Source organism: Dermacentor silvarum, chromosome 9, assembly GCF_013339745.2.
Source record: "Dermacentor silvarum isolate Dsil-2018 chromosome 9, BIME_Dsil_1.4, whole genome shotgun sequence".
NCBI classification, from domain to species: Eukaryota; Metazoa; Arthropoda; class Arachnida; order Ixodida; family Ixodidae; genus Dermacentor; species Dermacentor silvarum.
Genome location: NC_051162.1, coordinates 161,760,098 through 161,785,650, shown reverse-complemented (window position 1 = coordinate 161,785,650; position 25,553 = coordinate 161,760,098).

Here is a 25,553-nt window from a genome sequence, read left to right as displayed (position 1 = left end):
AGTCTCCGACGCTAGCATCGCGCTCTTGGCATTCCGGACCCTCTCCAGTGAAGCAGTTGGCCGGGTGATATCCGCGGGATGGTCAGACACCGCTTGTCGACGACGGCTCAAAGCCTCGATCCCGCTCCTGCGCAATGCTCACAGAAGACGGCCCGGCCTTGCTCTCATCCATGGCTAAGCTCACACTGACTAGGCGAGCGCGGCGCTCCTCTTAAGGCCACCCCACATACAGCGTTTTCCCTGCGTTTTCTGGCGTTTCGTCACTCGGCGTCGCTCAGCGTCGACGCTGAGGGAGGCGCCAAGTCGACACGCCATGCTCAAGACCCACCAGATCTCGCCGCAGTCACCGACGGTGCCGAGAGACGCCGCGGCAAGAGACGCCGGTCAAAGAGCGCTGCATGTGTGTGTGCGTGTGCGTGTGTGTGTGTGTGTGTGTGTGTGTGTGTGTGTGTGTGTGTGTGTGTGTGTGTGTGTGTGTGTGTGTGTGTGTGTGTGTGTGTGGGCGGGGGGGGGGGCTATAGCCAGGCGCGTGGCGAGTCACGTGGTCAAGAGGCGACCCTAGTGAGGATAGGGAGCCTACATGCAAGTGAGGAGAGAGCACACGCCAAGCCGGCGTTGGCGGTGGAACTCGGCGCGGCGAGTCACGTGATGAGTTGCCAAGGCTATGGCGCAAGTGCGGTCAATTGAAGGTTGAATTGCTGGCGACGGGGAAACTAGGCTCGACGTCCTTAGTAAACCTTTGGACAGCTTGCAAAATTTTGAGCAGCTTGCACTAGTGGTGCAAGGCTGGAGTAAACAGTGGAGCTGGTGATCGACCTAGCTTCTTCCAGATTTTTTTAGGTTCGGCTAAGTTTTGCTAGGAAATGCTAAGTAGCTGCTAGGCACGAGATTCCGAATCGGCTCACCACCGACGTGCAGATTCTCGCATGGCCGCGCGACGCGCTTCAAGATGAGCGCCTTCTTCTGTTGTCCGGATCTTCTTTTGTCGTCCCCAAGGAGGTTTAGAAACCTCCTTGGGCGTCCCATGTCAAGGCTACATGTCCTACATGCGGTCATCGAGTGAGATGTGTTCATGTTTACCTTTGCACGTGTTACACCGTGCTTGTTAATTAAGTTAGTAAGCAAATGTTTACAAGTTTATACGACTGCTAAAACTGCTATCCTTAGTTCGTAGAGTTGTCTGCTAATTTGCTATCGCAATCGATGCTTCGTGAAATTGCGACATCTTTCACTCACTCACCCATCCATCCATCCACGCATGCGTACGTCCGTCCGTTCATCTGTGTCTGTCTGTATGTCTGTGTCTTCCTGAATAAGTCACAAAGTTCTCGCAATAAGTTGCATAGATAAGTTACATCAAGTTGGCCCCATCTTTTGGACAGGTTGGCACCACTCCTCGTAGTCTGCGTAACAAAATGAAATAAAAAAAGATTACTAAAACCGCGAATACAGACAAATAACATAAACAGATTTGAAGTTCTGCAAGGAAATCCAGGAAATCAAATAGTATAGTGAGATATGAAGCAACAAAATGTAAAAATGTACAGTTGAATGAATAAATAAAAGTACTTGAAATTGTCCGAGAAGTCACATAAGTTCGCAGTGTCACGGACGAACGCCATGCACAATATACTTAAACATGATACATAACAACTTAATAGCATATTACATTGCTGGACTATAACAACATGTGAATCATCCGTTGCATTGTGACTTGCTCAAGGACCGCTGATATTTAACATCAAACTGAGATATTTTCCGAAATATTTCAAAAGCGACAAGCACTTATCGAGGCAAAACCGCTGTTGGCCATGAGCCAAGTCTTTATTTTTTTCATGGTGAATGGCCATTTATCTAACAGCTCCTTTACTTTAACACGCATTATATACACTTTGTATGGAGAAAATATTGATCAAGCGCATGCTCTACATATCGCGTTTACGAACATTACTTTTCAAGCCAAACTGGAATTTACATTATTCCTTTACACACTGGCAAACCATGCTCACGGAGGATGACGAACCTACCCTACTGTAGCTGTGCCTGTAAAAAGGTTCTGGTGTAGTTTCAATGCGTGAACCCCATCACCCTCACGAAGGCCTCGGAGAAGTCCTTCATAGTCGTCGGGTGCACTAGAACACATGGTACCACTGATTGCGATCATGTACTATTGGCCTGGGGAGAATGCAGATATGAGGCAAAAGTAATGCATGCCGCTTCTGAAAGAGGAGCTTCATTCAAGTTCCCCGACGTTGAGTCGTTCAAAGCATATGAATGGAGTCATAGCTTTTTATAAGGTACAATATCAGCACACGCTGTAAATGGTTTAGCCATTTGACGCTGGCAGTTTATCACCGGATTGTCGCGGATGCCGATTTTAAGACATTTGAATTCATATCGAATTAGGAGATTTGCAGGCGCAAGTTGGAATCAGCTAGCGAAAGACAGGGGTAATTGGAGATGGCAGGGAGAGGGTTTCTTCCTGCAATGAAAAAAAAAAAAAAAAAAACGTGGGCAGCTTGCACTAGTGGTGAGCTGGTGATCGATCTGGCTTTTCTTCCAGGTGTTACTAGGCTTGGCTAAGTTTTTGCTACGAAATGCTAAGTGCTACTAGGCACGGTATTCCGAATTGGCTCGTCACCGACGCGCAGATTCTCGCTCGGCCGCGCGACGCGCTTCAAGATGAGCGGCTTCTTCTTCGGGTGTCCGGATCTTCATTGGTCGTCCCATGTCAAGGGTACATGTACTCGCCACAGAGTCAATGAGAGTTCTACCGCCGCCGCAGTTTAGCACACGACATAGACGTGACAATGAATTTAGATCAAGGGTATAAGCAATATTTATTTCTCTGACCGGCGACGGCGGTCGTCCCGCAGAAAGGCATACGTACACACACTTTTATTTTGATCGGCGGCATACATTCGCGTGCAAGACTACCGCCATCTCGGGGTGCCGGAAGAAACTAGACGCGCGCGACGGGACCACCAAGCCGGGAGAGCGAAGGAAACTAGGCACGCAAGCGCTTGGAACGGCGACAATGGGAGGGCGGTGCGAGCGTACACATGGCCGACGCGGGTCCCACAGGGGCAAATCTTTGAGAAACCCTTATTTCTACCTACGACTCTACTGATTTTGAAAATGGTGCCTATTCATATCTAATCTACTGAAAATACATATCCAAATGCTGAGACCTATAAGCTTTTGCATAGAATGAAGCGCCTTTGCATAAAATTCGGGAGCTGAGTTTTTGCACACGCAGATCTGTTGACGGACACGACAAATGCATAGAACCCTAGCCATAGACAGCTTCACTGTAAAAAAAAAAAAAAAAAAAAAAAAAAAAAAAAAAAAAAAAAAAAACGCGTGCAGAAAATGATGCCAGAAGTGCGGGCACCTCCCATAGAAGAACATTGCCGCCTCTCCCATGACAAACCACGATCGGTGAGTCATCTCGTGGCGCCATTTCACAATATGGGACATTATTAGGCCTTCCAACAAGGCGTGCTTTCCCCACCTCAAAAGTAATTTTACACCATGACGTAAAGCGACAAACGCTATTCTAAATTTTTGTATGGTCCACTGTGATTGCGGTTATCGTAGTGCTCTGAGTGTTTTATTTTTTTCGGGGCACACGTTCGATCAATAAAAAAAATAAGAATATTAACTCGCGCTCTCGGCAGTATGATTCTTCAACATGACTACAGCGGCACAACATGCTAAAAATGACAACATAATGGTTGTTTAAATTTAATCAACTCGGTACGATCCCTAATGCATAACAAGTTCCTTGAAGAAATGCCTAATAAGTCAATGGCTGAATCATCTCTCTTATCATCTATGCTTCCCTTCTACCAAATGTTTGTTTACACTATTATCACCGCCACGGTACTAACAGGAAACAGTCAGAAAACCGACATACTCACCGACGGTGATTTGCATCCCACAATTTGATTCGGAGTTCAAGTTGCATATATATAGATTACCCGTGGGGTTTCAAAAAGGGATGTAAGATCAGACATTAAAGCGTAGGTCTCCTTGTCTCGCTGGAGAATGTTGCTTCACAGAAAAGCGCGATCTAGTCCGACGCAGTATCGCATTTTTGTTCCATCGTTTCACGTACTCGGCCTCTTTGCACGAGCTTTTCGATGGTAATTCTAGGAATTTAATGCCCGAGAGTAGAAGCCCAAGCTTCAATTGCAGCGGGCTTGCGAAATGTCTCTTGAATAATTCAAATCACCCGACCTTATTTTTGAGTGCTGAGATGCTTTATTCTTCAGCTGGGGGCAGGATCTTAACATAAGTTATTCCTCAGTGCGTAGAGGCTCACTTTAATATAAGAGAGGTACGTCCAATGCTCATGGTTGTGAAGTGGCGATAAGTGCGTTCAGGGGCGTAGCAACCAATGTGAAGAGAGTGTTGCTTGATCACGGACAGAACGAGGGATCGAGATTTTGAAAAAAGGAAGAGGCGTGTAAAATTAAAAATTCAAAATAAGTTCTTCTTGGGCGAGTTGGTGTTTACTGAACATGATACTTAGTAGCGCAAAACTCGAAATAAAAGACAACAGTGAAAGCGTCCTTTGTGTGTTTCTTGGTTTTGCGCATGCGTATGTTTGTGTATATATAGCAAGCCTTGCTTCGAAATAAACAGTTGTGAGTGTAGCACTCGTCTTTCCTTCCCTCTCGTCTTTCACTGTTGTCTTTTATTTCGAGTTTTGCGCTACTAAGTATCATGTTGTGTAAAATTAAGAAACGTTAACATACAAGACAACGAGTGTATCACGGGATGCGTCGTGTGAGGCACACACACACACACACACACACACACACACACACACACACACACACACCACACACACACCACACACACACACCACACACACACCACACACACACACACACACACACACACACACCACACACACACACACACACACACACACACACACACACACACACACACACACACACACACACACACACACACACACACACACACCACACACACACACACACACACACACACACACACACACACACACACACACACACTTTTTTAGTCATTATATTTTTCAGTCATTCTAGTTTTTGGATTGCCCGCTTGCAACTGCTAATGCAAGAAAAAACTTAGCTATCAAATTACCTCCATAGGGTCGAATCTCAGGAACGTTGGCAGATTCATGTTGGAAAGCCACGCACACGCGGACAGAAACACGCACTGTGCACAGAAACACACATGCGCCGCCAGAGCGAGAGCGACTGGACAGAAAAGGGTGCAGGGATACATATCGTAAGCAGCCTGCGTGACATTCGGAATGCGCTTTTTATGCGTACCGACTTGGCGCGTCGCAATTAGGAGGCCCGAAATTACTGTAGCCGCGTTTAAACGAATGTCACAATAACGTATTGCATTTTCGTAGCGCATTTCTTATATCCAAATCGTTTACATTGGCGCATTCCCGTTTGTGCGAAACAAGCCGGAGTCATTTTCACCAGTGAATGAAGGAGAGCACTCACCGGCAGCCATCTCACAATTCCTCTCTCCGTCTATGCAACACGCCAGCGTTTACAAGCATCACAGCTGTCGCAAGAAGCCAGTACAATACTCACTTTCCTGGCGCATTGATGCGATTTGCCTTCCTAACTTAATGCAATCGGTTACACGGATGCAACGCGCTACAAATGCGTTGCGACAAGCCACTAAAGGCGCCATGTAAATGCTATGTTCGCATGCATTGCATCTCATTTCGATTTCGCACTTCCGGTGGAGCCATGTAGCACTTCTCAGCATCTAATGGAGTGCGCAAGTAACATACACCACTGTCGAAATCCCAATGACGGTCTCTATCTCCTTGATGTGAAGCACCGAACATATAATACAGTTAGCCACCCGTGTTTTAACGCGACAGCGTAAAGGGCCCCGTGTCGCAGAAAATCCGGCGCCGGAGTCGGCGTAAGCATCGGCGTCCGTGGTGGAGAAATTCATTCCGAATCACCCCGACCACACAGGCTCTCCGCACAGCGCAAGGCGTTAGTGAACAAGAATTGAATTTCTCAAAGTAAAAGCCGTCAGAAAAATTGTAAAGTACGACCTAACTACAACCTACAGACATGACAGCGTCGGATTGTAATTTGAATGTACGAGAAAACATAATTCTGTTACGAGGAAACACAAACACAAACCCCTTTTCCAGCATTTTTACCACAACTACTGTGGCTTACTCTGGTAGCTTACTTGCGAAAACCCCATCCAGATGGCGCTCGCCTCCTCGGCAGTGTAAAGCCACTTGGTAATTTTAAAGTACCGCCACTCTTTGTACTCTGCCGCCGGCGCGCGACCTCCTCGCCCCTCGCGAGTCCCCTGCGCAGCAGACAGTCTTGCGCCCGTTTTTCTGCACGATGATTGGTCTCCCTGCCGTTGCCCTTGGAAGCGAGGGGATCTTGCGTTTTGCTTGTGTTCTGCTTTTTCGTTCGCGCCATTTTTCGCCTTAGCTCGGCTGGCTCGGTGTAAAGAGAACGTCGCACGCTAACATTGCACGCTGTTTCGTGCACTGCCTGCTGCTGCGCATATAAATGTACCAAGAGACGTGATTATGGTTATGCAGTTTTTACGATACCGAAAGGAAAGCGTGATGTCTTGCGCAAGAAGCAGTGGCTGCACAACATTGGCCGAAATAACTTTGTTCCGACAGAGAACAGTGTTGTTTGCGAGGTAAGGCGCCATTCTTATTGCTGGTATCAAAGCATCCCCTAATGCTGCATTTTTTCAATTCTTCCGGCCTGCTCATTAGCGTTTTTGCTACGGCAATTTGTACGTTGCATAAAAGCATGGTTCTCCTCAGAATGCTGAATATTCTGCTGGGACTCCATCACCTCGCACGTCGTCAACTGTTATTCAATCGGAAATGCAGCACTATAGATTCTGCTTTCCACTGAACAAATATACCCGAAGATACAGCCTCTCGATCCACTTTTCGTGATTATTAGGATCCGTTGCCTGTTTTACTGAAAATCGAAATAGCAGCTAGTAGAGGAGCTATTTACAGCTTACTTCGATGTGTGAGTCAGTCACTTAAATACAATGAATGCAGGGCCTGAAAAAATTTGTGGGAAGTATACCCGTAGTATTGCAGGTGATGTGCTCCAGCTAGTCCACAATTTAAGGCGAGACCTTTAGTTGGATATGTTTCCTGGTGAGCGTTTGGGCTACAGAAAGTAACGTGACCTAATGAAGGCCAAAAGCGAGCCAAATCATGTCCTGCCCTGTATGATAGATTATTAGGGATTAGCAAAGTAAATTCATGACTAATTAATGATTGAATTAAGGTGGTTTAAGGTCGATTAAGATGGATTAATGTTAAATGAGGAGGGCTAGGGTCGATTATGGAGGATTAAGTTGGATTAGGGTGGTTTAGGATGGATCAAGACGTAATAAGGAAGATTAGGGTGTATTAACGTCGAATAATGTGCATGAAGGAGATTAAGATGAATTAGGGTGGATTAAGGATTGATTAAGGTTGATTAAAGTGTTGATTAAGGAGGATTAGGGTGGATGAAGGTTGAATAAGGTGGATTAAGGAGGATTGAGGTCGATTAAGGTGTATTAAGGAGGATTGGGCCGCATTCAGGTGGAGTAAGGTCTATTAAGGAGGATTAGAGTGGATTAAGGTCGAATAAGGTGCGTGAAGGTGGATTAGTGTGGATTAAGGTGAATTACAATAGATTTTACAAGACTCGCATTCGCGTCTCTTAGGCGATAGCTAAGAACAAATGGTAATCTTTTTCAGTTCTTGAATTTGCTTTGAACTGGGCAGCCATGCATGCGTGAGTGGGTGACGGTTATTATTTGGTTTTCTCACGGATACAGGCAATGTGCAGGAGGTGATGGCGCACCCTTGCTGTTGACTTCTAGGCAGAGGCCGGCAATCTTCGCTTTAATAGCGAATGCGTTACAATCACCTTTCTTCGGTTTTGTTCTGTGGATAAACCTTTTCCATCCATGTAACACGAGCCGATGTCATTGTATCAATGCGCTTTGATTACGAAGGTTAAGAAATAAATAATGATTATGGTTATGATGTAGCAATGCAGGGAGTATTATGTAGGCAATGTTTAGCACTGCAGCGTATTAGCCACTTGTACTTGTATGAAGGTCGTTTTGTTCATCGTGCCTGAGCGATTAACTCTTTAATAAATGTTCTAGCTACATTTCACTGAAGACCAATTTGAGCCGCGCATATTACAAGAACTTGAAAAAAAAAGCTGAAGCCGAACGCAGTTCCAACAATTTTCTCCCACCGACCTGTCGTGAAGCACCGGAAGCCACAGAAAAAATATCTGGAGTATAGAACTCGCCTCAAAGCTCCCTTTACATCAGTGTGTGCCATTCATGTGGCTTTAAGATGAAACCAACCTCCTCCTAAACGTTGCCTTCAGCATTCTCCATGCTGTTATCACCATTTTTCAAAATTTTATATGCCACTGGGGCGCGCAACTGTGCCAAAACCATGCGTCTCCATCGAATTCTGCGGCCCGTTCACGGGAGCCAAGGCGGAATAGCGTGTCGTGCGCAGCGCGCGCAGCCGGTGGGCGAGGAGAATCGAGGAGGAAAGCGCGGCGGGGAGGAGAGTGTCGCTACTTTCTAATTATCAAGGGGCTTCACGGCAGAGTAAGGAGCCTACATGCAAGCCCTTTTTAAAACAGCGCTTGCATGTAGGCTCCCTACGGCAGCGTAAGACAGTGGCGGCAGGCAGAGGTGAAGGTGGAGAAAAAAAATTACTCCATCTCCCGCTAAAGAGAACCATGTGTGGAAGCGAAGCAGTGGGGAGATGGTTAGCTTGAGCGGGAGAAGGTTTCGCTGCAGCGGCTTGAGCGCTCATCGCGGCGCTGCACAGGAGAGAGAATGAGGCGCGCGCGCTCCGTCATTTTCATACCGCGGAACTACCGTGGTGCCCCCAGAGTAGTATGCAGCTTGAGCGGGAGATGGTTTCGCGGCAGCGACCCGAGTGCTCATCGCGGCGCTGCACAAGAGAGAGAATGAGGCGCGCGCGCTCCGTCATTTTCATACCATGGAACTACCGTGGCGCCCCCAGCGGAGTATGCAGCTGTCGCACCACCTGTCGAGCGCGCCGCTCCGGATTCCTAGAGAAGAGAAAGGGGGGGAACGTAGGAGAGGAGAGAGAGGGGGAGGGGACGCGCATGAGCTGTGGGGGTATGGGACGCGGGACAACAGACCGAGCCGCCAGCAAGAAATGCATCGCATTTAAAAAAGGAAGCTGCAGGTGCCGGTAAGCCTGACAAGCATTCAGGCATCTTTGAATGATGTCGCGTTCCATTCTTAAAGGCGAAGCTTAACCGTCCTCCTAATTCCCCCCCTCCCCCTGGAAGTTGCTACGTATGTGCCGTAGCTGACATTTCTAGAGTTCACAAAACAAACTGGACCGCATTGACAGAAAGGACCCCAGGGCACGTTGCTACGGGGCTCTAGTATTCCTCTGCTGTAGAGAATTGGGAGCCAACTATAGATCAGTTAAGCATGCCCCTGTAACTGACCGTTTTCGAGTTACAGCTTTTCACCTTCTAGCTGCTCCCGTCGCAAAGAACAGAAAACATAATCCTTGCCTTGTCGAGCTAAGCCGCTTGAGCAGAATAACAACGACACTGGGTCTACAACAAAGCCAGCTGGAGCATCGAAGCAAACGAAAAGCCAAGACATGCCGGTGCGGAAATAAGCTTTAGATCCATTCCCCTTGCCTGCCCACGTATTGGACAAAGGAAAACGTCTAGAGCGTAGTAAAAAAAAGCGGGAAAGGTTCGAGCGCGTGTGCCCGCTAAGACAGCACCTTGAACCTTGACATTTCTTCAGCGGACAGGAAATTCTGTTTTCATTGACAGCGGGCTGACTGCGCTTACTTCCCGGTCGGGCTTCAAAAAGGGCTTCTATGCCCGAATGGGTCCTCTGTGAAGCCCACGCGCAAACACACCCCCACACAGAGCGCGCGAGCCAGTCTGGTTCCCAAATAAGGGTCGTGCAGCTTTCAAGCCCCGGCATGGTTCGCATCTTCCGGCTCCCCGAAAGCCGTCGCCATGGTAACGGTTCGTGTCTCAAGGAAGTTGGTGGTTATGTGTGATTTCGTTGTCCGTTTTTTCTTTTGTTTCTTATAATCAAACACGCGTTAAAGGAAGCTCCTGAGCATTACGCCCGGAAGTGGTGCTTGTAATACTTAATGTTTCCATATGAAAGGACCCAGCGTCCAGTTTCTTTCGAAAGGCGATCCTGTTGCGACCAAACCAGTCTCAGCAAATAAAGCCCCGTGCAGAGAAGCGATATTTAATCGGTCCTGTTCTCTTTTGACTTAAGAAGTACCTCCGTTTTAATTAAAAACCACGGCATGGGGACATAAGTGGTCGTAAACAAACCCTTTTGTTAATTTTTAAAGAAGACAGCTGCCTATGGGCTGCAGATTGGTTTCCTTTGATGTTGCCGGTAGTTTGCTCACCGTATCGCAAATAAATTGCGCAACGGGATGCGTGTCTTTTCCTGCCGCTTTTATTTAGTAAAATCATTGCATTGCGCACGCATGAGAAATTCTTGATTTTCGGGGCGTCTGTTTCATTGTTTGTAATATGTTCTCGTTCATGCTATTGCTCATGGTTCTGGAGATCGCGGTGAAATGTTCATGGTGAACTTTACAACTGTAGGTGTAAGAGCTCTCTTACCTGGTCTACGGTGGTCAGCAGGGTTCATCGATGAACGTCGCGGGAATGCAAAAATGAATGGTAGAAGTTTCAAAATAAAGGAATATACAGGAAGCGCACCACGATAACTTGAACTCCGGAGACAGTATGACAGTGGTGAATTTCTCCTTTTAGACCCTCAATTCTTTTATTCTTTATTTATCACCTATTAGGCATAATACCCTTAGATAAAGTCATCGAGCACACTACCTGGCATATAGAAGTGAGGGAAATAATTTTTCCCCATGCACAATTATTATTTCCTCTGCAAACAACAGCAACAACAACAAAACACTCGGTTGATACTACAGCAGGTAAGAATACTGCATCTGAAGAGCGCGTTCACGCCACCAGCAGCTATGATTCGCTGGCGCGTTATGAATGGCTAAAGCCACACTTTGCAGCTTATCCATCACAGGAACCGATGCGAAAGCATATAAAGGAACCTACTTGTAAGAAGCGAGAGGTCGAATAAGAACAGATAGGGAGAGAAATGTTGGGTCTCTTCACTTCCCCACCGACAGGGAGCGCCACCTCCACAAAGAGGCTGTTTCGGACGGAGTCGAGTCACTCTCGAACCATAGCGCTCTGATGCAGTGATGCGCCATTTTGTTTATGTTTTACAGCGTAAGCTGTTATGGGCTCATTTCAATAGCCGTTTCGGTTCGTGATGATGCCGCCGTCACCGGCGTGTAGCCGCCGTAACCGCTATCAATGGAAATGCGGAAAAACGCGTTTCCCGCCGGGACAGAACCTGCGCCCGCTGCGTGGCCGCCAGATTCTCTACCACTGAGCCGCGCAAGCGCTTGCTATCGGTCAGCGGAAATGCCCTATAAGGCAAGCGCGCAGGGGCAGACGACTCGAGCCTTCCAGTATGGTGGCGCCATCTAGGTAAGGTGCCTGCAAACACAGAGCGCGCAGGCGTACACGACGATATGCGATTCAGACAAGGCGCGCAATCAACGCGCTCCCGAGCTGCCGAGCCTCCGCCAGTATGGTGGCGCCATCTAGTTAAGGTGCCTGCAAACGCGGCGTGCCCGACATGTAAGTTTCAGTTGTAAGGCTTGATCGGGCTCAGTAGACTGCTGCGCAGAGGGCATTACAAGTCGCAGCTCGCCGTCGAAGCCGGGCGGACAGTTCAGATCGTTCTCGTCAAAACGAGGCGAACAGACAGCCGCGAAGACCCTGTTGTGCGTGGTGCCCAAATTGGAGCTACTCTTGACACGCACTGTGCTGCGTGTGCCGCGCAGGCCTGTGACTTTTTATCCTCCCACCATTGGAGCCCCGATCCAATTTATCGTGGACGCTATAAACCACGTTGAATAATATCATTATTACAATCATTATTATTCTCCTCAACAGCAGGTTGTTCGCGCACACGTCTGAACGTATACTCCAACCGATACCAGCACGATAACATGCCAAACTTACTGCGCCAGCAATCGCGTCACTGACGCGATATTGCGGACTAACATGATGCCACAAGGAGGCGCGTGTGCACGTAATCAAAGCGGCGCAAGGCGACTGTCATTCCTCAAGTTGATATCTCGGTCGACCATGATATCGGTCTACCACACCACTTAAGCCGAAACTTTCAGGAAGGAAATGTAGAGCAGAGAGATGGCTTTCTTTCTTATGGTATTATTAAGGCGAAAGCCTCATATGTCTCATCGTTGCAGTCGACCTTCGAAGTCCTTGAGAGAAAACCGTGTCGTCGGCGCGAAGTCATACAGGCGAGTTAAAAGCATTTAGAGCGGACCAAAGCGTGACTAGGCTTCAGTGGACCACTAATCGAATTAAGAATGATGACAAAGCGAATTAACCGGAATGAAGGTGAATTAAGAGTAATCAAAGATAATTAAAAGTGTGGCGGCACGGTGCGGCGCCGCTTCTGCGCCTGCGCGCAGCGTCGACGCTACTAAACCGAGCGCCAGCGTGATAAGAACACTCTCGCCCGACAGAAGACAAATTGTGTGTGCTCCCGCAATCGGAGCAATTGTTGTTGTTCCGTCTCTTGTGTGGACGCATTAAAGTTATGTGTACCCACATCTGGTGACGCGGAAAACGAACTTACCGCACCGCCATGGCGACCAGGAAGCCCTCGCCGCTCTTCGCCAACAATTACAGCATCTTCAAGAGCAACTTCAGGCCCAACAACAGGTAATCAAGAACCAAGAGCAGCAACTTCACGAACAGCAGCAACGCATCCAAAATGAACCACACTCATCTGACAATTGTGCACAGCCGCGCTCGGGTCACGCCCCCCAAAGCTCTGCTCCAGCGGGCGCCACCACTCCAGCGGCCACCGCCAACACGGACGTCTGTCGCGTCGCCGTCAAGCTCCCACCCTTTTGGGCAGAGTCACCGGAGGTGTGGTTCGCTCAAGTCGAGGCGCAGTTTACCCTGACATGTATCACTCAGGACCGGACGCGCTACGACTACGTCGTCGCCCACCTAAACTCTCGCTACGCAGCTGAGCTCCGCGACGTACTCACAAGCCCTCCAGCTGACGACTCCTACCTGCACCTGTAGCGGGAACTAATTCGGCGGCTTTCACCTTCAGATGACGAGAAAGTACGTCAACTCCTTCAGCGCGAAGCGCTCGGTGACCGCAAGCCATCGCACCTCCTGCGCTTTATGCGTGCCCTCGCGGGCAGCACACCTGTTGACGACTCCCTCCTCCTAATAATGTGGCTTGACCGTTTACCCTCTCTCGCTAAGGCCATCCTCCAGGTTCAGCCGAATCTGCCACTGGACCAGCTCGCCGAAATCGCCGACCGAGTCATTGAAGCCTCTCCACCGCCGCCACCCCTTTTCGTCCACGCCGCCGGCGCCCCACAGCCCACCCCCGAGCTCGCTAGCCGTATCGACGAAATCGTCAGGCGGATTCTATTCAAAGGCATCTGGATCAACGCCCGATTTTGCGTCCCGGAAAGCGCCCCCAAAGCCGAGGCCGAAACAGCGACTCATCGCAAGAAAACGACGACGGCCGCTGCTACTACCATCGTCGCTTCGGTGACAGAGCCCGGAAATGCCAACCACCCTGATCAGTTGGACGTCAGGGAAACTTCAACAGCATCCCGTAGAGACGGCCGCGAGCTGCCAACTTAGAGGCCGTCGCATTTTTGTCACCGACCAAGTCAGTAAGCGAAGGTTCCTCATCGACTGCGGTTCTGACATCTGCTGCTTTCCCCGAGCATTCCTGCACGACATGCGCCCTTGCACGTCGTTCGAGCTAAGTGCGGCGAACCATTCAAGCATTAAGACCTACGGCGCGCTCCGCCTCAACATCACCCTCAAAAACCTACGCCGTGAATCCCCATGGAATTTCGTCATCGCCGACGTCGCAGAGCCAATCATTGGGTCCGACTTCCTGGCGTACTACCATCTTTTACCCGACTGCCGGCATGACCGACTTATTGACGCCACAACAGGCCTCTCCGCGCCGGGCCAACGCACGACCACCCAACAGCCCAGCGTTAAAGCTTTCGCCGTTGAAGATCAATCGCCATACCACGCCATCCTCGCAGAATTTCCCGACCTGACACGACCTAGCGGGCGTCCTCGAGAGGTACGCCACTCAACCGTGCACTACATCCGCACTACTCCAGGCCCCCGGTCTCTTGCCGCGCCCGTCGCCTAGCTCCGGACCGCCTTCGAATCGCCCAAGCAGAGTTTGAAGCGATGCTCCGCGAGGGTACCGCCCGCCGCTCGGAGGGGCCTTACGTCTCACCGCTTCATTTGGTGCGGAAGAAGACCAATGGCTGGCGCCCGTGTGGAGATTATCGCGCCCTCAACGCCCGTACCATCCCAGACAGGTACCCCGTTCGTCATATACAGGATTTTGCCCACCGCTTACATGGCAACACCGTATTCTCAACTGTTGACCTGGTAAAGGCCTACACACAAATTCCTGTGAACCCAGATGACGTCCCAAAGACCGCGATCATCACGCCCTTCGGCTTATTCGAATTTCCTTCCATGAGCTTTGGCCTCCGCAATGCGGGACAAGCCTTCCAACGCTTCATGGACGACGTCGTCCGCGGCCTAGACTTCTGTTTCGTCTACCTAGACGACATCCTGGTCTTCTCCCCCAACGAAAAGGATCACCGCCAACACCTTCGCGAACTGTTTCAACGCCTCGACGACCACGGCTTACTCATAAACGTACAGAAGAGCATGCTTAGAGCCCCCGTCGTCACGTTTCTTGGCCATCAAATTTCTTCAGAAGGGACTACACCCTTGCCTGACCGCATCTCGGCCCTTAAGAACTACGCGCGGCCTGTCACAGCGAAAGACCTCCGCCGTTTCCTGGGCATGCTCAACGTTTACAGGCGCTTCGTGCCTAAAGCGGCCGCATATCAGGCCCCTCTTCATGACGCGTTGGCTGGCCTACGAGGCAACCATCCTGTCACTTGGACACCACTTTTGACTCAAGCGTTCGAAGACTGCAAAACTGCCCTCTGCAACGCCACTCTACTGTCGCATACCAAGCCAGAGGCTCCCTTGGGCCTTTTCACAGATGCCTCTAGCACCGCCGTCGGAGCCTCCCTGATGCAGCGCGTGGGCAAAAACTGGTGGCCGTTGGCATTTTTTTCGAAGAAACTCTCTAGCCCCAAAACACCCTCGCCTACAGGCATCGCCGATGAAACTTCCGCCCCTGCGGAGACAACATGGCCAGCCTACTACAGAGAGCTCCTCGCCATCTACGAAGCGGTCCAACACTTTCGCCATATTCTCGAGGCACAGCACTGCACCATCTACACTGACCACAAACCTATCACTTATGCCTTCTCCCAACGACGCGAAAAACTTCCACTGGTTCAGCAGAACCAACTGTCCTTTATCGCCCAGTTCACCACCGACATCCAACACATCAGCGGAAAGGATAACGTGGTCGCCGACGCACTCTCACGCGTCTCTGCTGTCGAGCTGCCACCCGTTACGACTGACACCCTCGCCAACGCTCAGAAAACGGACGCCGAACTCCAGAAGCTCCTCGAAAACGGCTCCTCTCTTCAACTTCAACAAGTCGCCATCCCTAGGTCGACGGACACTCTCTACTGCGACATATCCACTGGACGAGTGAGACCATATGTCCCTTCGCCGCATCGCCGCAGCGTTTTCAACCAGTTACACAACCTCAGCCACCCCGGCATCCGCGCTTCTACACGCCTTGTGACTGACCGCTATGTTTGGCCCTCAATGCAAAGGGACTGCCGCACCTGGGCACGCACGTGCATTCAGTGTCAGCGCGCCAAAATCACCCGGCACGTCACATCACCGCTCGGGGCATTCCCCCTGCCGTCGGAACGGTTTCAACACGTCCACATCGACATCATTGGCCCCCTTCCACCGGTCGGGCCTTACCGCTACTGCCTCACCGCCATCGATCGGTACACTCGATGGCCCGAAGTATTGCCGCTCGAAAGGATTACCGCAAAAGACGTCGCCTCGGCCTTCTTCACCGGCTGGATTTCCCGCTTCGGCACTCCTCGTCGCGTCACAACCGATCAAGGACGGCAATTCGAGTCCCAACTCTTCAGGCTCCTCGGGTTTTCCACCGGGTTCGAGCGCTCACGGACTACCAGCTGCCACCCCTGCGCCAACGGGATGATTGAGCGGTTTCACCGACAGCTCAAGGAAGCCATCACGTGCCACCCAAGCTCAACGTGGCTCGAGGCTCTCCCGGCCGTCGCTCTTGGTCTGCGCGCCACTTTTAAACCAGACATCCACGCAACGCCCGCAGAACTCGTTTACGGGGAGCCGCTTCGCCTACCTGGGGAACTTCTCTCCGCTTCAATTCCCGACATCACCACCTCGGACCCTACAGACTTAGTCGCCCGGCTGCGCCGCACAATGGCCTTACTGCGCCAGTCTCCAGCAGCACGTCACACCAACCCGACCCCGTTCGTGTTCAAAGACTTGGCAACGTGCTCGCACGCCTTTCTCCGCGACGACACTGTACGTGCGCCGTTTCAACCACCTTACTCCGTACCCTATAAAGTCATCCGCCGTGACGACAAAACATTCACCCTTCAAATCAGCGGGAGGGACGTTCGCGTCTCCATCGACCGACTGAAGCCGTCATACATCCTCTCCGAGGAAACTACCAACTCCTGCGCGCCTCCCGTAAATCACCCACAACAGCCTCCAACGCCTCAGGCCGTGCCCTACATCACGCGCTTTGGGCGCCAGGTGCGCGTCCAAAATGCTCTTCAAACCTGAGGGCACCTCTCTGTGTGTGTGTGGGGAGGGGGGGGGGGGGGGGCACGGTGCGGCGCCGCTTCTGCGCCTGCGCGCAGCGTCGACGCTACTAAACCGAGCGCCAGCGTGATAAGAACGACTCTCGCCCGACAGAAGACAAATTGTGTGTGCTCCCGCAATCGGGGCAGTTGTTGTTGTTCCGTCTCTCGTGTGGACGCATTAAAGTTATGTGTACCCACAAAAGTAGTAGGAGGAGGAGGAACAAACTTTTATTTAAACCAGCAGTTTAGTTGGCTCGGCCTAGGCCTCCCACGTGGGGACATCGAGGTCTTGCCTCTTCGCCGCCTCGCAGGCTTGCTGTACCCACAAAAGTAATCGAAGCGAATTAAGATGGTTGATTAAGTGAATTAAGAAGGATGACAAAGCGAATTAAAAGTAATCAAAGCGAAGGAAGATGGATGACTAAGTGAATTAGGACGTATTAAAGCAAATTAAAATGATTTAAGGCGAATTAAGGGGTTGTATCAGCGCATTCATAGGAATGACTCAACGAATTGAGGTGATGACGGAGCGATTAAAATGGTGACTCCACAAAAAAAAAGAAGTACGTGAAGTGCACGTCTTCAGTGCATCGCCACATGGGCTTTCGCCTTCAAGACGTCCTAGGGATAACATAACAGACCCTGTGAATTCTTTTTTTTTTTGCAGCATGACGACAGGACTACCCTCCCGTTTCCGCATTTTAATAAAAATAATAATTAGGAGAAAAAGAAAACGACGACCGGCTACACTTCCGGAATTTAGGGAAGTTTGTGGCAAGGTTTGCGGGTTCTTCGGTGCGGCGGTCATAAAGTCGCTATCAAGCGCGCCCTGCGTTTTGCATGTTTTACGGGATTCTATGCCACGAACGCATGCGTTCGGCGACATCTTGCTAAATTCTATGTTTTTCTTAATGAGTCATTGGGTGCCATTTTCGTCACACTTTCCCATATGCGTGCACACCTGGCATACGTGTTCCTTTGTGCACATGAGGGGAATATGGTGCGAGAGTTGAAGTTCTCACAGAAATAAAAGTTCATTCATTCATTCATTCATTCATTCATTCATTCATTCATTCATTCATTCATTCATTCATTCATTCATTCATTCATTCTCACAGCAAATTGCGCACGGGCAGATTGATTGTTTTGAGGGAGTAACAGAGTTAGCTGAAGTTTCGGGTTCTATGGCTGAAAACCAGCACGTGCTTTGTCATGTTTTATGCCAACTTTTTACTTATTTTGTGGCTTAATGCGGCTGCAGAGAGTGGACAATGCTAGTCCGTCTGAGGTCGATGTATTCAAATAAGTGTCACAGTATCTTGCGTTCACTATGCAGGGTGCCGAGGCTTTTCGCTGTTATATTAAAATTAAATTTTGGTGTTCTCAGTTGCCGAATTAATGTCACATGGCGAAGCTAACAATAGTGGGAGGGGGGGGGTGGATTTATTCTGGCCAGTGTGGTTCTTTAACACGCACCTGAATCTCATGTTTCTGTTGATTTACTTTTCCTCGGCAAGACGTGCTGTACATACGTTCAATTTTACCATGGTTTTGCTTTTTCGGAAGCGCAAGTGAACCCTTACCAAGGCTCTTCAGCTATAGGTAGGCGCTGAGGAAAAAAAAAAGGATAGCGAAGCCGTTTTGAATGAGTTAAATGCATGCTGGGGCCACTGCACTATAAAGTGGCGTTTTTATGCTAAGCAGCTTATATGCAAATCAGTATATTACTGCAACTCGGAAGTGGTCCGGGTGATTGCTACGTGATCGAAGGGCCGTGCGACAAATCTTAAAAATAAAATGTACTTCATTTTGTCACAATGCGTCAAAGAAAACTTCACGTGCACTTTGAACGAAGATGCAGGGTCTTGACTGGTTCCCCTACAAGTCAGCTTTCCCTTGACCTCCTTTTTTCATTTATTTATTTAATTATTTATTATTTATTTATTTATTTACAGTACCTTACAGGCCTTCAAGAAGGCATTGGATAAGGGGGGATGTACAGAGTCATATAAGCATTAAAAAGGCACTTGTAATGCAAGAGATATATCCAAACAACGTAAATATCTAAGAAATATTATAACACAAAAATAAACCGAAATAGCCGAAAAAACACAGGCAGTAAAAGTAAACAAATATATTACGGCGATCACATCCCATGGCATTAACGCCACTAAGTGCACGTCTACATAATCCAAATGATCAATGAAATGTTTAATGAGCACGCAGAAGAATTCAGGTGAGACAAGAAAGCAAAAATGCGCTATACGGCTGAAGCGGCAAAAAAAAAAAATGCTCGAATAGAAGATCACGAAATACACTGTGTTTTGAGGGGGAGGCAATGTCGTCTGGCAGAGCGTTCCATAAACGTATCGCACGAGGGAAAGCTGAAAAATTCAATGCGTATCTATTGCCACAAACTCAGGTGTAACATTTGTTTATTTTGACCAATAAAGAAAAATACGTTGACTCGAGAGACACACTATATACGTGTTTACCTAAGATCCGTTCTTTTCCTTGTGTTCCATTTCTTTACATAATATTGCACGAGTGTGAAAGAGCTTGTCGTCTACTACGATAATCCGGCTCCTGTAACACGGGCGCCTATCTTGTAATTCGAACTCGCTCCGTGGATACAAAGAGGCGAAGAAAAAAAAAAGTGTACCAGCAAGGAAATAAGAATATGAAAAAAAACAACAACATAAAAGCCAAGCGTGACAATGTGCAAAAAAAGCAATACAAAAAAAAAAAAGAACAAGGACTAAACAAGAACGCGAAGAATCTGCGCGTGGCATCATTGCGTGCAGCCCACGCACCAAGCGCCCTGCGGAAATTTGATAAGGGACAGGAAGTAAATTCCATTATGGCCTTGAATCTTCGGCGACGTGCCTTGACGTCATTGTGTGCATTGGCGGGGGGGGGGGGGGAGGGTGTTTATGCGATGGTACCTGAGCGTATTGCATTAAAGACGCCAAGTTGCTTGGTTCCAAAAACAACCTATAGTATGTTTGTAGCGACTGCCGTTTGACGTAAACAGAAGATCGCCCCGTCACGCCAGATTCTAGCTATGGTGCACTGAGCGTGCGACGTAAACGTAAAATTTTTGTCCCGGTACGAATTTATAGAGGCGGTGAGATTCGCGACCACCTGCGCCACCTGGACGAAGCGCAGAAAATCATGGACACCAGACAGGGGGGTGAATCTTCCTATACCTCCCATTGGTTCTCCTATAGCTGACGCTCAGTCGACGCTAGCGCCAAGGCGCACTTCAGTTAGGCCCTAGCGGATGGATGACGGTACTACGGTGGCGAAAACAATACAAAACAAAACAAGAAAAGCGGCGTGATTTTTTTTAACTCTCCCCCTTTCGCTATAGCACTTTTTTTCTTCATTTTTTATGGTAACGTTGTTGCACTTGTTTCTCCTTTCCCTCTTGACTTTACTATCCCTCTCCCATGCCTCACCTCACGCTCCCTCATGCCTCGCGCAATGCTCTTTTTTTAAGTCTTTAGCTATCCGCGGCGCGCTCTGTTTTTTTTTGGTTTTGTTTTTGTCGCGGGCGTTATCAGACGCACCGCCGGACCGAAGCGCGCGCTCCGCGCTCCTCTCCTGTCCGGCCGTGCCATTCGTGCTGCGTGCTTGTGCCCAGTGGATTCTTTTTGCGTTTTCATGCATGCAGTCGCGTTCATTATTACAATCAAGCAAGCATGTGCCCAAATTGTATTAAAAATAATTCCACTTACAACAAAACAGTTCTTTGGACTAACTTTATTCTGTTCGTTTGCGAAAACCAGAAGTAGAGCAGGCAGTGTAACACACTATAGAATGCAACAAAACGCGGATAGTGTTTCATGTACGCACATGTAAAAACATTTATTGTAGAGAGAGAGAGAGAGAGAGCAAGAAGAGGAAAGGCAGGGAGGTCAACCAGAAGAGCATCCGGTTTGCTACCCTGCACTAGGGGTAAGGGAAAGGGAAATAGAAAGAGAAAAATAGGGAGAGAATGAGCACGGCTTTACATCGGCTTCCTCCAGGGGTGATACGCTTGGGAAAGGAGCCTGCGCCCTGAATTCCCGTCGAAACCAACGTGAGCACGGAAAACTATAGTGTCCCTGTACATCGTCCCACGTGTGGGACGATGTACAGGGACACTATAGGCGGTCTCTTAAACCGGTGCACTTCAAATACTGTACTAATGCACGCAACGCTTTTTGTGCCAGTGACGGGTGTAGCCTATTTATTGTAATTGCTCTAATGGCCAATGCGCAGAATAGCTTCTCACGGCCTGCTTCTCGCTCGGTCCATAAAATGCATCGCGGTGAAGTGCACCGAGCATATTCTAGGGTTGTTGACCTTGTCTCTGGGCAAACCCATTAGGTCCATCCTTGCAGCGTAGGTTAAAAACGCTTCCATCCTGAAGATAAGTGAATATCATAAATTATACCATCGCAGTTGGAACATCTGTATGTTCCAACTGCGATGTTATAATTTGTTAACTCAGCTCGTTTTGCGTCGTCACTATATCACTAGTTGTGATATGTCAACCTTAATTCTCAGAAACGAATTTTTAAACCATGGCGACCAATTAGCTAGAAATAAGTACAAAGCGCTCACCTACACACGCGTTCCTTATGATACGCACAGGTGGTACTATACTTATCAGGAGCTTTATGTTCGCTGCTTGTGGCATAATTATTTACTGCATCGTTGTGTTTTCAAATCAGCTAGCTCCTGCCTCACCACCGGACAGCCATTTATGACTCCGCACAATTACTATCACAAATTAAAACTGAGAAGTAAACGGCACAGTGCTCACCTGTTGTCTTTAGGGATGCGGTAGAATTTCACGTCGCATGGCTGACTTCGTCTTGATGTGCTCGCACACCGTTGAACCACACACGAGCAGCGACAGCTGCGATACATTGCGGGAAAAAGCCGACAAACGTGCAACGGTAGGGTACCACACGGACGACACTGCTAGCGCGGAAGTCAAATACCGGAAAACTGACCGCATAATGCCATAAAAAATTGCTGCCGGTTTCGCCTTATCAACACGGCCGACGACTAGCGCGGGCCGCGCCAGCCGCGCGGCCGATAGTTGAAGGCGAGAGAGAAACGACAGTTGAGAGAGGCTTGACAAGAAAAAAAAAAGGAAAAGCCACTTTGGTTTCGCATCCATCTCATGGATGGCGCTGCAATTCGCGTGGACAAAAAACCAGCGGAGTTTCCCAGGCCTGCACCCGATGCCGCTCCGCTATGTGTAGGCGGACATGGGCTGATTCCATATTTTACTGACGTGTTTTCGTCGCGCTGTATATTGGAATGTGCGTGTTGAACCTACAACAATCGGTAACGTCCCGAGCGTGTTTCGCATCCCGTTGACGAGGGCAAATGCATGTACACTGCCACCACAGAAAACAGTTTCTTCCGAGCACACAAACGGAAAGCCGCGGCCCCCTATGGCTGCCGTCCTTGGCGCACAACAGCCACGCGCCTTATCCCGTCCACGATTCTGAAATCCACCGCTAGGTGGCTTCTAGTGTCGCCCCTAGCGGTGGCGCACTCCGCCCATTGAAGTGTTCTGTGTACGTGCGAACATCGACGTTCTTTGGAAGATGCCGTGTTGGAAAGAGGTTTGATGGAACGATTATAGGACGGTAGTCTGAAAATGTGGCCACTGCGCTTCTGTCGCCACGGAAAATGCTCGAATTTGTATACAACTTGGTACGACTTCGTCCTGAATCTGCATTGTGACTTGCTTAATTTTACAATGCTATTCTAGTTTTTGTTTTGTAATTTTCCGTAGCGTTTAAAATACCTGTTGAGTGCTCACAATCAATTCAATTGAACCATAAATTCGAAACGTGAGATCACGTGTACTTTAAATTCTACACGGAATTTCAACAGTATCGCTAACAATACGCTTATTTTTTTAAAGAGAAAAAGGAAATCTTTCGCTGTAGGTTATTCTTCAAGGGGTCCGATTATAACGATAAGTTGAATACTTACAAGTGTATTGATGGTAATTAACAATTATTGACGGTAAATTAACTTCAGGAAAGGTAGAATACAAAGAAGTTGCAAGCTAGCTAAACTAAGGCAGAAAAATGAGTTTTTATTCATGCCATAGGAAGTTGAAGTGCCACACCCAAAAATTTTGAAGAAATGAGCGGAAGACTTCCTTCTAGTAAACCTATCATGACACGCTGATCCGGCACTTGTGGAAATAAGTAAACGGCCTCTAAATGTTAGCTTTGTTACATTGAGCACGTTTGCGCAGAGGAACCCGCTTCAGAGTTTATTCTCGCTTCGTGGGCGATATTATTAAAGCTCTTATTCAAATATTCAAGCTCTCAGACCGGGAAGGCTTATGAGTGAGGATCAATGACGAATGTCTCAGCAAAGTTTGGTTCGCAGATGACGTTGTCCTATTCAGCAACAATTGGGACGAATTACAACAAATGGTTGAGAACCTTAACCGAGAAAGTGTAAGAGTGGGGTTGAATTAAGATTTATAAACAGAATACAAAGATAATGTTCAATAGCCTGGCAAGGGAACAAGAATTCACGATCCTCAGTCAGCCTCTAGAGTCTGTAAAGGAGTACGCTTATCTAGGTAAATTACTCACAGGGGATCCTGATCATGCGAAAGAAATTTACAGAAGCATAAATTTGGGCTGGATTGCATACGGCAGGCATTACCAAATCCTGACTGGGAACTTACCACTGCATGTCGTTGAAAAAAAAAAAGCGTACAATCATTGCATTCTACCGGTGCTAACATTTGCGGCGGAAACTTGGAGGTTAACAAAGAATCTCGAGAACAAGTTAAGGACCGCACAAAGAACGATGGAAGGAAAATGTTAGGCCTAATGTTAAGAGACAGGAAGAGAGCGGTGTGGATCAGAGAGCGAACGGGGAGAGCCGATATTCTAGTGGACAATAAGAGGACAAAAGGGAGCTGGGCAGGACATGGAATGCGCAGGATGGATAACCGGTGTACCATTCGAGTTACAGAATAGATACCAAGAGAAGGGAAGCGCAGTCGAGGACGGCAAAAAACTAGGTGGGGTGATGAAGTTAGGAAATTTGCAGGCGCAAGTTGGAATCAGTTAGCGCAAGACAGGGGTAATTCGATATCGCAGGGTAAGGCCTTCGTCTTGCAGTGGACATAAATATAGGCTGATGATGATTATTATTTAAGCGAAGCTTGTATTGCCTCACAAGTGTCGGTGCCGTTGTAGATGTGACCGCAAAAAACTCTCTCTCGTGCAGGCGTCAGTGTTGTTGGTGTTGGCGTACGAAAAAACCCTAGCCACGCGAAAATAAAAATTGTTTGATGGGCGGCGGATTCGAACCACAGACTTCCGGGCAGCGAGACAACCATGCCAACCGATTCAGCCACTGTTTTTTTTGTTGTTCTTATGTGGTATTTATTGCATCATGTATATGCGAAAAAATACTATACGCGAGAAACGTGCAAGCAATAGCCAACACATCTCACATTCACGGCTTTGAAATTACCTAAAAATCGCGTTGAGCACACCATGCACACACAAGAACTATAGGTAGCTGTGTACTTTAAATGGTGGCAACGACAAGAAACTTAACAAGAGGTGGTACCAGTTCGGTTGAAACTTTGTCCTGTCATATATGTCCTTCAGGTGACCAATCACTTGAGCGTACTGAAATTTCGACGAAACAACAGGTGAAGCATTTCGGTTCAACATGCGTGTCTTCCATAACCTATGAAGTCCAATTAAGAAATACGTATCAAAAGGCACGGGTGCACTCGAGTATTGAATGGTGCGCTAATTCAAAATGAAGTCTTTCTTGAGAGTTGCTTGAAGCACATATTCAAATAGTATTGCGTCTTTACAACTTATGAAGCAATGCTGTATAGTCGATTCATGATACGCTCCCTTAAAGGTAGTGTTTTATATGCAGAGGTGGTCGGCACGCGCTCGTGCCACTGCTCCCGCGTTCCTCGTCGTCGTCTGCTTCCACAGCTGGCTGCGTTACCACTAATCTTTCCAGCGTAGAATTTCACTTCTGTCATCGCAATGGGGAGGCCTCGTTTACGGGGGTATCAGCCCTTGGTTAAGGGGGTATGAGCCATTCATTGTCTTACCTAACGGACATAATTTTTTTGAAGAAATTTCAAGGAAATTCATCCAGAATGAACGCGCTAGGGAAAGGCCTCGTCGTCGACGTGCCGATTTTAGCGTTAGGGCTTCCGAAGCCTAGGCGAAACGTCATCGGAGACCCGCGGAGCCCGAGTTGAGGGAGCGCGGTGTTCAGGTCAAACGTCAGCGAAGAGCCGCCGACCTCGAGTTGCGCGAAAGCGATGTTGAGGCCACATGTCAGCTTCGTCTAGCCCTCCAGGAACCCGACAGAGGTGGTGCACACCTCAACAACGCTAGCGCAAACTTCCCCGGCGCCAAGGCCAGGTTTCAACGGGAGTTTCTCAACCGGAACTTCGGAGCCAGCTACAGTGCGTGTCACCGGTTGTGGTTCGAGCACAACGTGGTACTCGCCTGTGCAATTCGTTCTGAGGAACACCAAAAAAACA